This window comes from Jaculus jaculus, chromosome 2 (genome assembly GCF_020740685.1).
Source record: "Jaculus jaculus isolate mJacJac1 chromosome 2, mJacJac1.mat.Y.cur, whole genome shotgun sequence".
Lineage (NCBI taxonomy): Eukaryota > Metazoa > Chordata > Mammalia > Rodentia > Dipodidae > Jaculus > Jaculus jaculus.
The window spans coordinates 65214591-65220590 of NC_059103.1; positions in this window are offsets into that span (position 1 = coordinate 65214591).

Genomic DNA, 6000 nt, shown 5'->3' on the forward strand with positions numbered 1-6000 from the left:
ACTGGGTCAAATGCTGCTTCTCTGAGCTACTGCTTTGTAGACTCAAAGGGAAGGAACTGGGAGCTGCAGCCACACGTAGAAAGGCCTCCTCAGCCCACTCCACTGTAGGAGGCTCTGACTCTCTCATGTTGCCCAGACACTGAGAGCTCAGCAAATCCAAGCCTAGCCACTGTGGCTTTTGAGAGACAGAAGACATACCAACACAGGGCAGAAGGAGGGATTTTTAGGAGCCAGAGGCCTTGTCCTGTTCTGCTTGTCCAGGACAGAAGGATTCTTAGAGGTAGAGGTTTCCACACAGCAAGTCCCAGTGTTCTTTGTGGATTAGGGTACAGTGTGCTAGTCGATATACAACAACTAGCTCTGGGAGGAACAGGATTAAAAATAGCACTATAACCAGGTATGTTGGTGCACGCCTTTTTTTTTTTTTAATTTAATTTATTAGTTTTCTTTTCAGCAAATACAGGCGGTTTGGTACCATTGTTTAGGCTCATCCATGACCTACCCACTTCCAGTGGACCCTCCTTGTTGATGTAAATGGGTCATGCATTGTGGAGTTAGCCCACAATTATTGGTACGATAAAGGTCTCTGCATATCATGACCCAACATGTGACTGTGACATTCTTTCCGCCCCCTCTTCCTCAAAATTTCCCTGAGCCATGTTGGGTTCATTTTTGGTCTGCTTCAGTGCTGAGGTGTTGGGGGCCTCTGAGGCTCTGGCTCTTTGATTTGGTAGGAGTTGATTTTTCTCTATGTTGGTCTCCTTCCCCTTTGTGCTGGCATCTGGTTCATCAGGAAAACATCACCCTTGCTTTTTTTGCCAATTATCCTTAGTTTCAGTCGGGCCCCCCTTTTGAGGTATGTTGGGGCAGCTCTCTCCATAGGATCTGCATCTATCTGAAAAAGAGAAGCAGATTCTCCAACGGAGAGTAAGTTAGCACCCGGAAAATTGAGATAACACTTTTTTTATAGAGTTTAATAGGTGTAGGCCCTCTTGTACCCCATTATTGATGGTAGCTTGGTAATGGAGAGTGGACTTATATTTGGATATGGTTCTGACTTGTTTCCCAGCTCCAGCTATGGGTCTCGTACCACTGAGGGGATCAGTTAGCCAAATCAAAAGCAGTTAGTTCCACACCATGGCTGTGTGCCACTATTGCACTTGTGTGGGCATCACATCAGGTTATTTGTTGCTAATTAGGTTAGACAATGAGTTGCTTGGACAGATATTGGCCATTTCCCCCAGTCGCCCATGTAGCACCTTCTGGCACTAGACAAGCTGACTGTCTGTGGACTGACTCTCTTCTGGCTTCCAGCCATGCCATTCCATTTTACATGTCAGCTGCGTATGGAGTCATAAGCAATAGGATCTTACCACTGACATTTGGGTCATCAAGTACTCTGACAGAAGTCTGACATTGTTTTGGGAAAACTTATAGGTTTCTCTGATCAAAAGCTCATTGTGGGGCTGGAGAGATGGCTTAGCGGTTAAGCGCTTGCCTACGAAGCCTAAGGACCCTGGTTTGAGGCTCGGTTCCCCAGGTCCCACATTAGCCAGATGCACAAGGTGGCGCATGTGTCTGGAGTTCGTTTGTAGTGGCTGGAAGCCCTGGGCACCCATTCTCCATCTCTCCCTCTATGTGTCTTTCTGTGTCTGTAGCTCTCAAATAAATAAATAAAAAATGAACAAAAAATATTTTTTTAAAAAAAGGCTCATTGTGGATGGTAGCCCCAAGCTGGTAGTGGGGGTTGCAGGTCAGTGCCCACTAAGAAATTTAGGAAAAACATAACTAATATACAAGAGTTAGAGAGGAGAGAGAGAGGAGGGAGAGGGGGAAAAGGGGAGAGGGAAGGAGGGAAGATGTAGAAGATTTAGGTTAGTCTTGATCCTACCCCCTCCAGTGTCTTGTGGTTCAGGAGTTTCCTGTAAGGGTCTAGTGAAGGTTCAGCCATTTGGTCTGTCTTTTAGGAAGTAGAATTTTAAGCTACCATTGCTGTTTGGGTCCAGATTACTGTTTTCCACCATGTCAATGCCCTCCCCTCCCTCCCCATCCATCCTATTGTCTAGTCCATGAGGTGTTTGCTGGGTATGTAAGGTGACTTGGGTAGATTCAGGTTAGATGTTGTAGATGAGTGAGACTATGTGTCGACTTTTTTTCTGTGATTGGGTAAGTTCACTGAGAATGATCTGTTCCAGCTTCAACCATTTTTCCTCGAATTTCTTTGTGTCGTTTTTTCTTACTGATGTATAGAATTCCATTGTGTAGATATACCACATCTTAGTTATCCATTCTTCTAATGATGGACATCTGGCTTGATTCCAGCTTTTAGCTATTACGAATTGAGCCACTACAAACATGGTTGAGCAAATCTTTCTGGCCTGTGGTTGGAAGGTTTTAGGGTAGATGCCCAGTAAGTAAGTAATGGGTCTGTTGGTATCTCTATAGTCAGCTTTTTCAGGAGTCTCTATATTGCTTTCCAAAGTGGTTGTACCATCTTACATTCCTACCAACAGTGAATGAGTGTTCCTGCTTCTCCACATCCTCTCCAACATTTATTTTCATTAGATTTTTTGATGTTGGCTATCCTCATTGGGGTAAGGTGGAATCTCACAGTTGTTTTAATTTGCATTTCTCTGATGATTAGGGATGATGAACATCTTCTTAAGTGTATGTTTTCCATTTGTATATCTTCCTCTGTGAACTGCCTGTTCAACTCTGCGCCCCATTTTGTGAGTTGGGTAGTTGTCTTCTTATTGTTTAGAATTTTGAGTTCTTTCTGGATTCTAGAGATTAGGCCTCTATCAGTTGGATAACCTGCAAATATTTTCTCGCATTCTGTGGGTTTTTCTATTGTCTTTGCTTATTATATGCTTGTCTGTAAAGAAACTCTTCAGCTTTGTATGGTTGAGTGACTGTTTAAGAACTTGAGCCACTGGGAAGTTCAGGAAGTCTTTTTCCATTCCTATATCATGGAAAGTACTTCCTAAATTTTCTTCCAGTAGTACTCAAGTTTCTGGTCTTATGTTGAGGTCTTTGATCCATTTGGATTTGAGTGTAGTGCATGGTGAAATGTGTGGATCAAGTTTTAGTTTCCTGCATGTGGTTATCCAGTTTGTCCAGCACCATTTGTTGAAGATGCTATCTTTTTTCCAGCCTACATTGTTTGGGCCTTTGTTGAATATCAAGTAGCTATAGTTGCTTGACCCAAAATCCGGGTCCTCAAGTCTATTCCATTGGTTTATACTCCTGTTTTTCTGCCAGTACCATGCTGTTTTTATTACTATGGCTTTGTAGTACAGCTTTAGATCAGGTATGGTGATGCCACCAGAGGTATTACTTTTGCTGAGGATATGTTTGGATATGCGAGGCCTTCGGCCTTTCCATATGAAATTTGAGATCATTTATTCCATCTCTGTGAAGAACACTGTAGGGATTTAATTGGAATTGCATTAAATCTATATATTGCCTTTGGTAGGATTGTCATCTTCACAATGTTAATTCTGCCTATCCAGGAGCATGGGAGGTCTTTCCATCTTCTCAAGTCCTCCTCAATTTATTTTTTGAGAGTTTTTATATTTTCGTTGTGCAGATCTTTTACTTCCTTAGTTAACATTATTCCAAGGTATTTTTGTTGTTGTTGTTGCTATTGAAAAGGGGACTGTGTCCATTATGTCTTTTTCTGTACCTTTGTCATTTGCATACAGAAATGCTACCAATTTTTGTGCATTGATTTTGTATCCTGCTACTTTGCTATAGGAGTTAATCACCTTCAGGAGTTTTGGGATGAAGTCTCTCAGGTCTCTTACATATACAACCATGTCATCAGTGAATAGAGCTTACTTAACTTCTTCCTTTCCAAATTGTATCCCTTTTATTTCCTTCTCCTGTCTTATTGCTTGAGCTAGGACTTCCAGAACTATATTGAAAAGCAGAGGTGAGAAAGGACATCCCTGTCTTGTTCCTGATCTTAATGGGAATTCCTCCAGTCTCTCTCCATTAAGTATTATTTGGGCCTTTGGAGCTTTGTATATTGCCTTTATTATGTTAAGATGTGAACTGACCATGCTGATTCTCTCCAATGTTTTGATCATGAAGAGATGTTGTATCTTGTCAAAGGCCTTTTCTGCATCTATTAAAATGATCATGTAGTTTTTATGTTTAAGCTTGTTTATGTGGTGCATTACATTGACAGATTTTTGTATGTTAAACCACCCTTGTGTTCCTGGGATAAATCCCACTTGCTCAAGGTGGATAATGCTTTGGATGTGTTGTTGGATTCAGTTTGCGAGTATTTTGATCAGGATCTTTGCATCTATATCCATTAGGGAAATAGGCCAATAGTTTCCTTTTCTTGTGGCATCTCTGCCTGGTTTTGGGATTAGGGTAATACTACCTTCAAAGAAGGAGTTGGGTAGCTTTCCCTGTTCTTCAATTGTGTGGCACAGTTTTAGAAAGATTGGTTTGAGTTCTTCCATGAAGGTTTGATAAAATTCAGCTGGGAATCCATCTGGTCCTGGACTCCTCTTTTCTATGAGGTTATTTATTACTTTTTCAATCTCCATGAGTGTGATGGGTTCATTGAGGTGATTAAGCTGCTCTGAGATTAGCTTTGGTAGATGATATGCGTCCAGGAATTTATCCATCTCCTCCACATTTTCCGGTTTTGTGGAGTAGAGCTTTTTGAAATAAGTCCTGATGATTCTCCCAATTTCACATATGTCTGTTGTGATCTCTCCTTTTTCATTTTGAATTTTGTTAATTTGGAGTCTCCCCTGTTTTTGCTTGATCAAACTGGCAAGAGGTTTGTCAATCTTGCTTATTTTTTCAAAAATCAGCTCTTTATTTTGTCAATTGCCTTAATTGTTTCCTTGCTTTCCAATTCATTAATTTCTGCTCTGATTTTAATTAATTATTTCCTTCTGGAGCTCTTTGGGTAGGATTTTTCTTGTTTTCCAGTGCCTTTAGGTGGATGGTTAGGCTATTGATTTGGGATCTTTCTGTCTGTTTTATGAAGGCATTGAATGCTATGAATTTTCCCCTGAGAACTGCCTTCATTGTGTCCCATAACTTTTGGTATGATGTGTTCTCATTGTCATTCAATTCTAGGAATTTTGCAATTTCATTTTTTATTTCATCCACTATCCATTTATTGGTTAAGAGTGTGCTGCTCAGCTTCCAGTTGCCATTGGGATTCTTGGTGGGTTTTTTGTTGTTGATTTCTAGGAATATAGCATTATGATCTGATATCATGCAGGAAATTATGTCAATTTTCCTAAATATGTGGAGGCAGTCTTTGTGACCCAGTATATGGTCTATTTTAGAGAATGTTCCATGGGCTACTGAGAAGAATGTGTACTCTGTGGATTTGGGATGGAAAGTTCTGTAGATGTCTGTTAGGTCTATGTGCTCTATGGTTTTGTTGAGCTCTATTACTTCCCTGTTGAGTTTCTGTTTGGATGATCTGTCTATTACTGATAATGGTGTGTTGAAGTCCCCAGCTATGATGGTGTTGGTGATTATTTCTGTTTTATTGTCAAGTAGGTTTTGTTTTATGAACTGTGGTGCCCCTGTGTTTGGTGCATACAGATTTATGATTGTAATATCCTCTTGATGGGTTGTTCCCTTGATAAGTAGGAAGTAGCCTTGTCTTTTTTGATTATTTTTGGTTTGAAGTCAATTTTATCCAATATTAATATAGCTACACCTGCTTATTTCTTATTCCCATTTGCTTGGAATATTGTTTTCCACCCTTTCACCCTGAGGAGGTGTCTGTCTTTAGTGGTAAGGTGGGTTTCTTGAAGGCAGCAGATTGAGGGGTCTAATTTTTTGATCTACCCTGTTAGCTTGTGTTTCTTGATGTGTGAATTAAGGCCATTAATATTTAGGGTGATGACTGTGAGATTTGATTTGATCCCTGCCATTTTGTGGTGCTAGAGGTGTGTTGGTGTTTTCATGGAATTTGAAAATTTTTGTGTCTACTCTGGGTTTGGTTGTGATCTG